Here is a 12,661-nt window from a genome sequence, read left to right on the forward strand (position 1 = left end):
CATTACTCAAATGAGCCATGTGCACTAATATAGGCTTAGCGTAGCTAACAAACTCTTCCTCTCTCTCTCTCTCAGTGTCATCTCTTCTGACTTCTCCTTGTTTCCAAACTGCGGTCATAAGAGTGACGACGACGGGGTGGGCAGTGGGCTGGGTCAAAATCTGGTTTTGGGTCTAAGAACTAACCTGACAGACTTTGAGGAAGGGAAAAGCTTTGTTAGCTGGAATGGAATCTGCTAAATTATCGAGTATATAGGATCCGATCGTGCTAGAGAAAAGGGCAGGTGTTACACAGTGATGTTTGAACAGTCGAGGCCTCAGAATTTAGCAATGTATGCGAAGTATTATCATATTGTATTTTAATTAATCAACTCAGCCACTGACTCACTTGGTGTAAAACAGAAAAAACTCAAAAAGAAAACTTGTGTGGCTCTATGTTTATCTTTAAGCAATCCCGTAAGCAACAGAATGAGGAGGGAAAGGTCGGGAAAATGTCAGAGCTAAGCTAAGGGCACCGATAAGGCATCATCGTGCGTCGTGCTCCTAGTGTCCTATCTTCACCCACTAAAGTTTGAGAAATTGTCTTTGTACTGGAAAATAGTATATAAGAACCAAATGTAGTAGCCAAAACAAAAGAGAAGGGGATTGATGATGATGAGCTGGGTGAGCAAGCATTCCAACTTTGACAGAACTCTAAATTGTCCTTCTCCTCTTCTTCCTCATGTGATGAATCATTATTGTTGTGGGTGGTGATGTTAATTTTTGGTGTTATGTATGCATCATTGACACCCATATTTGTTAAGTATTTTAATAGATCTGGTGTACTATCTCTGTCACATTATTTTTGGCTTGGATCTGGCCCAAAGAATAATACTTCTGGCCCAATCATTTATTTCTGAAGTTTCTATGAAGTAATGGCTACTATTCCAGCAATGTGTCCATGGATTAGACAATTGGATTCATGGTGGAATGAAATGCTGGCGCCATCTAATTCTAAGCGGCATGGATTGATGAGCATGTGCACCATGTGGATTGTGACCAACTCATGACATTACCCATTATCACTTGTATATTTCAAACCCCTGCTGGAGTGGTGGTTGCCTTTCTTGCCCAACTCTTTTTATTTTCTTTCAGCCTTTTTCTATTTTGTAATCTAAATATGCCTCCACATTGGAGACCAAATTAGCCCCCACAACATCCCACAGCACATCCTTGCCGTGTATTGCGAATATTTTTCGATGATGATATCATCATTTCTAGAATTATTATTAGGAGATGTTTCCAATACACGGCGGAAATATGCTGTGAGACGTTGTGGAGGGGGCTGATTTGAACTCCCCACATTGTCTAAAGGACTAAACTGTTTTCTAATATTGCCCCAGCCTGATTTCATGTCCCCCCTCCCAAACAAATGGTGAATTGGCTAAATTTCCCTAGTGATCTTAGACAGGGAAATTTTATTTTCTTTTCTAGTCATAGTCATAATTTCTGCACAAGGGCTTGTTGTGCTGATTCTTCTTCCCCATGAATGGAAAGGAAGAAAACAGAGATGGAGCCTTTGTGGGCCGCTTAACCATGTTCTCACATGTTCAGAAGGATCCGAACTTGTAAAGCCCAAAACATACGTATTAAAATATTCTAATCTGGCGTTTAACATGTCGGGGAATGTTGGAAAGTAAGCAATCAGTAGTTCGTTTCTATGTAATACAAAATTAGCGGAGGGGCCTTGCATTGCAGGGCTTTCGAAAGCTAAGTTATTATATAGGAAAAAATGAATTTGCAAAATGTACATTTTTTAAGAAAAAGAATTTATTTAAAATAAGTAGAAATTTATAGATAATAGTATATTTAATTTAATAAAATAAAACAATAAATAAATAAATAAAATTTTCAGTTTTGAAGTCAATTTAGTATAAATAAATTAATTTTGTTGTTAAATAAAGAATACAAATCTTTTTTTTTCTCAATTTTCTAACTGGGCTTTGGGCTTTATATGGGGGGTTGAGCTTGGCCTCAAGATCTAGGCCTGATGATCCGGTCATGCTCAAACTTAGACTTAAATATGTTCTATTGATATAAAGGCAAATGTCACATACTGACGTGGCCTATGAATATGTTTAATCCCAACCCTAGGGGTAGAGTTAAGGGAACCCAGGGAAGCCATGGCCCCCCATTCCATTTACATTTTGGCCCCCCTCATAAATATTGTGCTCAAACCTACCTATTGATAGCCCTAAATATAGGACTATCAACAGGTCGGGTATGGGTCGGAATTAGTTGGAATCGGAACTGATCCCACATGAAATGTTGAGAACTTGGACCTAATAGGGTCTATAATTTTTGGACCAGAACCGAACTGATCGATTTTCGAGACAATTGGGCCTGACCTGACAAACACGATTAAAATAATAATAAAAAAAATATATATATATATATAATATTAAATATTCTATATATATTATATGTATAGTATATATATAATTTACTTATTTAATATAATACATTATATATATATTCCAAATTGACAATAAGTGGGTCGACCTAGAATTGACTCGTTAGTTCCAATTCCTAGAACTAGAATTGGCCCAATCGGTTCGAGTTCATTGGGTCTGTTGGGTCAAACTCAACCCATTGACAACCCTACCTAAATATTAGGCTCAAGGGGAAGAGAATAATTTGTTAGTAAATTATTTCTAAATAAATAAATAATTTAGTAAAATAAATAAATAAATGTTTACTAAAATCTTTCTCTCAATGTCAAATCTCCTTTATTTTACCGATTTATAAATTATTTATTTACTTTTATTAACTAAATAAATGCTTAGATAATAATAAAATAAATAAATAAATGTCTATTAAAATCTTTATCTCAATGTCAAATCTCTTTTATTTTATTGATTTATAAATAATTTATTTAATTTTATTAAATAAATAAATACTTATATAATAATAGAAAATAAATAAATGAATAAATAAAAGTTGAGATAAAGAATAGAAAGAGAGAATTAAGCGAGGGAGAAGAGGGATGACATCTTACTCTGTAGGATGGCATAATCGTAAATAATTATATATGACATTGGTGTAATTCTCAAATATCATATAGGCATTACTATAAAGAGAGTAAATTTGTCTTATATATGGCATTCTTATAATTTATGAATGACGTAGAATCAATTAAATTGAAAGATTTGTCTTATGTGTGATAAATTTCTAATTTTCAAATACCATAAATACAATTACAAATTGGAATGTGTAGTAGTCATATAATTTGCAAATAACATAGGGGCAATTACAAGTCAATCATTTAAGGAGGTTTATCTTTACGAAAAATTACAGACAGGCCCAATACAGATTTCTGATTTCCCTTGCCGAACTATAAACATTCAAAATATCAACAACCCACACTTTATGGACCAATGCGGCTAAAATATCAACAACCTCATGCTTTCCTTTGTTGCATGAGATGCTAACCCATTCAACAGCGGCAATCAGCATTTTGTCTTAAAAGAAAAAAAAAAAATGGAAGCATGAGTGAGTGGCGCACCATTTGGGTAGATCTGGATCACTGGGCAACTCGAAACTTCCTACTGGCGAGAGCGTTGACTTTCTTCCTCACTCACTGTTAAACTTTATTTCTGGCAATTGGGGTAACATCAACAGAGGCTCTGAATATTATCCCGTTGGACCGACGTTAAGAACATGGACCACGGAATCCAGTCGTTTCAGTTAGACGAGCATGACCACGAGACGAGCTGGCTGATGGGTTTTGGCTCATTGAGTTGTAACTTGTAGATTGATGATATTCCATCATCCTCTTCCACTCTTATTCAAAATTCAATGGTTTGTACTCTGTACCTTTTCACTGTACTTTGTTTTCTTTTTGTTTTTTTATTTGGTTTTAAAATGCAGTGTCGGTGGCTGAGCATGAGAGGCCTCACTCCTCGCCTCTCGGGCCTCAACCACTTCCTCACTGGAGGAGACAGCGTCCTCCAACGCCATGGACAGTAGATACTGTCGGTCGGCCGCTTAGATGTTAAGATCATTCAAAAATCAAAAGGATGATATCATCAAATATATTTGTCATTTTCTTTGTTTTGATTCATTGCTGGTTATTCAAGAAAAACAACACTCGTGGTCGTGGAGGAACATCTAGGAGAACTCGATCGGTCTTTAACGAGTTGCATTCAGTCTTACTGGTTTCAATGACGCGTCGGCCGGGCCAACAGCTGTAAGCGAGTCAAAAGAAAAGGATTTGGAGTTGGAGCCTTGGAGGATCGAAAAGGTAAAGTCATTAGTATTACACTATGACCTAGGAATAGGATGAAAAGGTAATGGAGCGGGAGACGCATTACTCTCACCCATCATCCTTTTTCTCTTTTATCGTGGGCACGTGTCGGTTGTCCTCTACGAAGAAGACACCATGAAAACTTTAACGTGGCAGAATGAGCACCCAAGAGTTGGTTGCCGTGGCCCCTCCTCTCGGTTACCAGCCAAGATATGGCCGGTCGCCGGAGGGGTTCCACCACAAATCATAAAGGGTCATAGACAATGGTATGAGTATCTATCTGTCTACTACAGGAACAAACAGAAAGGAGAAGGAAGCAAATTTATGTTTTATGAAGATGGAGATTAGGAAGACTGTGAAGGAGAGGTGGTCAAGATTCAAACTGTTCGTTCAGGGAAGTTTCCCGCGCGTTCACCGACCAACTTGAGGGGGGCGCCGTCTTATTTGAAGGGTCCTAGACGCGGTGCAACGGGGACCACGTGATGCATGCCACGTAGACGAATTCCCCCATTGCTTTGTGGACACGAAGACACCATACATGCCGAGCTGTGGGTGGCTCCACCACAGGATCGTATTTAATAGTAGCTTCCGGAACAAGCCACGACCTTCTTCTCTAACTCCCCGTACAAAATCTCGCAAACGAGAGTTATTATATTATTATATATATACATATAAAGAAGCATATCTCCTTTGAGTTTGAGGGATCCCCGTAGCTTAGATAAGTTCGGGAAGTCTTTTGTTCGACTTCTCTTCGCCTCGATTTCTAGACAGAGACAGGCACGGTAAGAGGGAGACATAAAAGGAGAGAGGAGAGAGGAGAGAGAGAGAGATGGAGATAGAAGTAGACGAGAGAACGGAGATGACAGAAGAAGAGCAGGGGTGTCAGACGCCTAAACACGGGGAATGTCAAATTCCGACAGCTTCGGTGTGCCCACCGCCTCCTAGGAAGAAACCGGTTTACGGAAAGAAGAGAGACCCACCGAAGAATGGGTATTTTCAGCCGCCTGATCTAGAAGTTCTCTTTGCGTTGGCGCCAAGACGGGAAGCCTACGCGTAGGCGGGCGGGGTCTGGCCCGTGATGCCTGCTTTTGTAGATAGTTGTAATCTACCCACTCTGTTTTCTTTTTCTTCGCCTTCTTTCTTTTTGGAGATATATGGATGTAATGTTGTAATCGTTTTGTTAATTTTGTAACTCGAAGACTCCAAGATATATTCGTTCATTTTTCTTTTGGTCTACTCTGTTTTCTTGAATTTTCCCTACTTTGTTTAAATTTTGCAAGTTTGTGGTTTCTCAGTTATGTAGTTCTTTCTCCCATATCATTCATAGTCATGTCATGTCTACCATTAACGAAGGAACGGAGCCTCAGCCTCAAGGGGGACGACTGTACTCTGTATTCTGTTATTCTGTAATTGTGTGTTGAGAGAAGTCGGGGTTGGGAAGTAACTCGTAAGAAAGAGGATGGGCTGTTTTGGTATTGCGGGTGGGGACCTGGGCGGCGTCAGGCGTGGCCCGCGAGGGGAAAGAGTGGGTTTAGACTTAAAAGTTTGGCTTTTTGTTTGGGGGACTTGGGGCCGACTGGCTTGATCTTATCCAAAGGCCCAAGCATATTCCCGGCTTGGCGTCTTCACGCAGCCGCAGGTGCAATTTTGCGGCACCTCCTTGGTTGACCATCACACCATTTGGTGTCGCCGTGCCGCTAGTGGAAGGTGCGTACTGCGCACCTTGTTTGTACGCTATCGGTATCCTCTCTTGCTAGATGCTAGTCCCAACTCCCATCTAGAATACTAGAATCGTTGGTTGTTGACATTGGTGTTCCAACTTCCCAAGTGGAAGTGCGTGGTGCGCACCAGCGTTTCTACCTACGCGTATGAACTATATGATCGGACAGTGGTGGGCACCCTGATGAAAGAAAGAAAGAAAGAAGCAGAAGTTTTACGTTTTACCGAATAAGTACGCATTCAGCTAATTACCAACCGCCAACCGTCGGATTAGAATGTTTATTTTTTTCGTAAGCTAATTCATTGGCATGTTGATAAGGGAGGCCGTGTATTGGAAACGATTCACATCATCACCCCACAAGCGGTGTTGGGTGTGATATCTATACGTCCGATACGTACTGTTTTTAATTTTTAATTTTTTATTTCTGAAACCGATTGAGGGGGGAGGTTTAGGGCTCCTCTACCCCTTAAATCGGTCAGACCCACTAAACGGCATATCGGAGGGGCCTTAGAACGATATGTATCGACCAATGTGTTGATATTTTGAACCCTACCCACAATGCCCCAATAGAACATCTTAACCATCTATTGAAAATATCTTTTGATGATAAATGCGGGAGATGAGATGAGATGATGAAATATCATCATCAGCAGATGTTCCTAATACATGATAAATATGAGAGATGATAAAATGTCGTTAGCAGATGTTTCCAGTACACGGTTGAGATGTGATAAATAGGGTTGAGATGTGTTAAGAGAGATTCCCAATATACAACTATCATGTTTGGTGGTAGAGACGTGGGAACTGACATGTTATTCCCACATACATGTCCATATAGCACCACACCACCACTGTATATTGTGAACATCTCCATTATCCCATGAATAATAAGGGAGATATACATTGTATAGCACCATCACTGTGTATTGTCTCTTGGGCAGAGAGGTGTAGGAAATAGGAATAGTTCATAGGTAGCAGATCCGAGCCCATCCAACGTCAGCACTTAAGATGATATCTGGATAGCAATTTGTATGATGCCAGAAGGATATGATAACGAAATAACTTTGATTCAGAAACCCTAGAAAGATATGATAACGAAATAACTTTGATTCAGAACCCCCGTGAGGCCGTGAGTTTTGATGAATATCAGCTCATTTGGTTACCACTTTATCTGATACCAGTTGATTGGTTTCAGGTTTTTGTAGGTATCATGGCATTTGGGGTCCCAACAACCATTCCTACAACATGTGTTGGGACGGCTGGCATGTTTTTGTTTGTTATTATTCCAAAAATAAGAAAAACCAAAAACCATTTATTTATGCATGTTTGAAATGTAAATGGAAACTTGCATTGATGCAAATAGTTGGGAGTACAGATTTTGGTTCATTCTTTGATCAAATATCAGTTTGCATTGTTTTGTTGGAAGAAGTGAAATAGGGGGATTATGATCATATGATCCCCAATTTACACGGAAGAAAAGAGGTTGGGATCTGCTATCTACCCCACATCGCACATTCTTACGAAATGTTCCCATGAAGTGGTGTTCTATAGGTAAGGATCGATGTGGAAATAACTTGTGGGCAGTAGATGAAGAGTGTAGAGAATGGAGGTCATAGGTGGGGTGGGAGGCGTGGGACCTCTTTTTTGGAATGCAAAATCTGCACGGGCAAATAAGCAATAGGTGCAAATGCATGGGAAAGTGTAAATTTGGTCAGAATGGACTGTAAATTGACATGACGAACCAAAAAAAAAAACAAATAGAGTAGGTTGAGAAAATTTTAATTTGGCAACATCTTTACCGTGAATGATCAACAATTACGTTCATTAATTGTTTAAATCCCCAACGCAACACAGACTGTTGGAAAGTAAGAAATTTAAACTCCCTTCGTTCTAAACTTAATTTGCTGAAGATGGTTGGTGGAGATGAAGTCCATTGGCATGTTTTAAACGATCAACGTTGACTTGTTTTCTTCTGCCCGCCTGCTCCAGGAAGGTGTTGGGTGAGATTGCAATGAAGACTGAAGACTGTAGGCCACATGCGCAGAATCCATTATTTGATTATTGTCTGCTGCCTGAAGAAAATATGATTCAAGAGTGAAATTCTAGATCCTGGATTATAGACTTTTGATCGACGTGGAGTAGTTTATACCATAATATCTATATCCGTGAGTCTGAAGATCTGGTAGCAGGGCTCGTGCGGCCTCGAGGCTTGGCATCTGCTCTGCGAAACCATGGATGTCGATATTAAATAATCTTGCTTTTCCTCTAGCTGTGTACTTTTTTTTTTTTTCCTTCTTGGGTAAATGAGCGAGGAAGATTGGATAAAAAAAGGCCAGACACAAACGGGCCGGTTAGTACTTCGTGGCAGTCTGGCAGATATTTCAATTCAATTCAATTTGAAGTTGCTTGGTAGATATTTTCACAGATATATAGAATTAAGTGGAAACGGAGAAGGATTTCATATTCGACCTGCTAGTCTCCCACTTGACTACTTAGAAGACACTCTGGACTGGCAGGTGACAATTAGGGGGTGTTCTTTTTTTGGATTTTGAGAGGGAGAGTGGAAATTGGTCAATGGGATTTTGGTTCTCATTGATCAAGAATCTCATGTTATGTTTTCAGTATTATGTGGGGACCAAAGAAAGTTTTTTTTCTTGGGTATCATTTATCCAAGAAAGTGATACCCATCTCTTAGGTGGATAAATAATTTTCCCACATAGGGGGAAAGTTATCAACACTTGAATGGGATAAAAATGCCCTTTTTAATAATGAATTTATATTGTTAAAATGGTCATTACCTTATTTACCAGAGAAATAAAAGAACATGGATAAATGCACTTGCTCAGGTAAGTGTTTACCAGGAAAAGCTTACCCAGGTAATTGCATTTATCCAGGTAAATAACTTATTGAAAAGTGAATGGAGCCTTAATATGTTATGTTTTTTTCATGTCAGATCAGATCGATCAATTCATCAATCGACATACATTGCATTGGAGCTTTCTGGCTTTCCCATGTGATGAAGTGCCTATTTGGCAGGGCTTTCACGCAATTGCTTTTGGCTTTATATGAACTGAGAAACCTAGATTGCCGTGAGGCTTCCTCTTCTTCCGGTGAGAGGGGCTTCTTTTGCCAATTGCAACCATGGAGATGTTGGAATAAAACACAGATTCAAGCTTGGTTTGTTCTTAACCAACCGAGGGTTGGTTCTTTGGTGTGTTAGCTGTTTTGTTCCAACTGATGTGGAATCTAATCTCGCAAATAATACTTTAAGAAAAAAAGTCTAAGTGAGAAGTTATTAATGATGGCATGGCATCAAATACCAAAAAAAAAAGTTTGAATTGTTTTTTGACGTTTTGTTTAATTAAAACGCTTTTAATTGACTGACATGGGATATTATTATTGGTTAGCCCTAAAGTCAGCGTTGCATTGATGATCTGATTCCTGTAGGAAGTCATTTAGTCAATCTCTGATTGGTTTAATTTTAGGCTGTGTTTGGTTTGAAGGAAAAAGTAGGGAAAGGAAAAAAAAGTTAGAGAAACCTTTATGAATTTCCTACCTTTCCTTTCTTTTCCCCACTTTTTCCTTCAAACCAAACTTAGCCTTAGATTTTTTCTTGTCAGATGTGGCATCTAGAGCAGCTTAGTGGGGAATGCCCAAAGGAATATACAAATTAAAATTTGTCAAGAAAACCAAAACTAAGAATATTGAAAAGTTTTTACATTTATTATGCCTAGTTAAAAGCCTCAAACTACTAAAATAGGGATAAATATGTAATTTTAGTAAACTATTTTAATTATAAAACTACTTGTTTAGAAAATTTTTAATTTTGTTATATTCATCTCTCTCTCTCTACATTTTTAGTAACGATCAATCTCTATCTCTTAATAGCTAGAATTGTGGGAATAGGGGATCCCAGGCTCTTGCTTGGTCCAAACCTTGCATCTGAAATATAAACCTGGTTCCTAACTTCTGATTTTATGACTTTCATGTTACATGTACATATGATTTTTATATTTTATAATATATTACAATACATGGCGTAAAAAAATATATTATAATACATAAAATACATTATGGGCCATGAGTAAAGTATTAAAACAAAGTTCGGCCTGAAAATTTACTTGATGCAAACTTGTGCCTGGGCTAGACCTGAAAACAAATCTAGGCCCAAGCCCATCAATTTCTAGGCTGTGTGCCGAACTGGGCTAGGCTAGAAATGATCGAACACCCCTACGTAGGGAGCAGAGCGCCCACGTTATATGTTAGAATTACGGATACCATGGATCTGAAACGGGATTGCATGCGAATTGCGAACATAATAAACATCATTTGTGGTGCAGACTCAAACCAGCAGCAAGTGTTAATAGACACTATAATAAGCAATTGTCTAGATTTTTGTATTATTTACAATTAATGCCATTGATATTTTTGATACAATCGGAAGATGATTAGGAGCCACGGAGGAGGGATCTTTCAGCAGCATCAAGGAGGGAGATATAGGAGAGATCCCAGTAGCCGATTGGAGATGTTGTAGACGATTTTCATCCGCTTGCATAGGTCCGCAAGAGGCTTGGCTTTTTCTTGTGGTAGCGAATCGCCTTCATTGATAGACACCCACTTGGATTGCTAACTTGTGGGCCTTGAGCACAGCCCAGAGCTCAGACAAAACAATCGATGTGGATCCCATTTTAGCTAGATGAATTTGGCCTCCATGGTCTCTAGACTCTAGCTAAGCAGCGCAAGGCACAATTGCCATTTGATTTGTCAGAAGCATCAAAGTTGATTTTAATTACACCAGGCTTCGAAGAGAGGATTTGGGGTTTGAGATGGGCATTACCCCCTTTCTAATGGAGATGTTGGCTGTTACATATTCCTCCATTTTTGTTAGGGCTTTTGAAACCACGTGGCATGGAGAACTTTTTGTGTTTTGAAATTTAGTGTCATTTCTGTTTTTCCAGGTACTAATTAAAGAATGAAGACAATTTTTTCCAAGATTAGGGTTGCAAATCCAATATGCTTTTCATCCATGTTTGCAAGTTCTGCACTGGGTGACGAATATATGTTTCTATACTATTATCAAAGGCCTTCCAGGTGAATTTAGCCATTTGGCAATTGGCAAAACTATGGTTACTGTTCATCACAAAATGGTCAGGTGGCCACTTCTATTATTCCCCTATCAACAAGATTTTTTCTTCTTGGGAGTTTTTCGAGCAGGAATGAACAAAAGTAAAGGCAAGAAGAAAATGGAGAGAATTCCAGTATATTCTCTACACCAAAAAAGGTTACAAAAGCAGTGTTTATATACAAGAATAATCCCTAACTAACTAACAAACTTGACAGAAAAGAAAAATAAAGGAATATTGCCAGCTCAATAACAGAATGCTAGCTCAGCTAGTAAAGGATAAAAGAGAATAAAAGAAAATAATGAATAAATATAATAACTCTATAAGGAGTAACCAAATAAAAATTTTGATATTTTCTGAGAAAATGATTTTCCTTGACTTAAGGATTAAATTGCAAAGGGTTTGATCTAATCTGAGATCATTCGATAAGAGAGTATAGGCGAATTTGACAATGAGGATTCCGTCTGGGTTTAGACCCCAGGCCCTTGTGTCTGAGCCCATCAGGGATGAGGATAGGTTTAATTTTGTTAATTATTTCCCTTGGGACTGATTCCTCCAATTTTTTATAATTCCAAGAGTTAGATGTCCAGTTTATATACGGGCCTATTTGGTAAGTTTTTTTGAGAAGATCTTTTCATGGTTCTGATAATTAATAGATGCATTGAACTTTTGACATAAGATCTGGGCAGTCCGAAGATCGTTTGGTAAAAATGCATCTTTTCTTGCATCATTTCGGGTCTTTCCATGCAAGATTAAAACGCGGAAGATGCAGAAAACTTTATTTAGAACTTCCCAAAATCAGCCCAAAATGAATTTTCCACATCTTTTCGATGCCCAATCTTTTGTCAGCGAGATCTTCCACGTGCCCCGTCTTTTTAGCTATATTACCTATTACTGCTTTGAGGAGGACGGTCAACTTTCCTCCTAGTGAAAACATTTTACCCTTCCAGCCTTTCAGTTTGTTTTTAATTTTTTCGAGAGTTTCTGCAGAGGTGGATTTGGTTACTCTCCCTTGTATGATGGGAGCCCCCAAGTATTTTGCTTCCAGGTTTGATCTTGGGATGCCATTTATACAGGCTAGTAATTTTTGAAATTCAGGGGGGACATTTTTAAAAAAACTTATTATTGATTTTTGAAAGTTGGGTTTTTGACCTGAAGCCTTGGCAAAATTTCTAAGGAGATCCTTTATGCAATAGCTAGCTTTAAATTAGCCTTTGCAAATAACATGCAATCATTAGTAAGTTGGAGGGTGGGGATGGATAGCCCATTTTTTGAGGTTTGAACCCTATAATATTAGCTTCCAGTCTTGCTTAGATTTCAGCATGCCTTGTGAGGGCGTCACCACATAGGATAAATAAGAGGATAATGGGTCTCCTTGTCTGATTCCTCTTGAGGGATAGAAATTCTTTCCCCAAGATCCATTGATTAGGATTTGGTATAAGCATTGCATGGTCCAATTAATCCATTTATTGTGGAATCCCATTTTTTCAAGGACAAGTTTGATGTAGTCCCATTCAAGCTTGTCATAGATCAAT

At 38.6% G+C, this 12,661-nt stretch overlaps 1 pseudogene; it reads left to right on the forward strand.

Annotated features, from left to right (window-relative positions):
* Nucleotides 1-4,651: 4,651 nt before the first annotated feature.
* LOC104597159 (cyclin-dependent protein kinase inhibitor SMR4 pseudogene) lies at nt 4,652-5,519 on the forward strand (annotated as a pseudogene).
* The last annotated feature ends 7,142 nt before the right edge of the window (nt 5,520-12,661 follow it).

The sequence above is a fragment of the Nelumbo nucifera genome, chromosome 2, assembly GCF_055504915.1.
Source record: "Nelumbo nucifera cultivar China Antique chromosome 2, China Antique-T2T, whole genome shotgun sequence".
Lineage (NCBI taxonomy): Eukaryota > Viridiplantae > Streptophyta > Magnoliopsida > Proteales > Nelumbonaceae > Nelumbo > Nelumbo nucifera.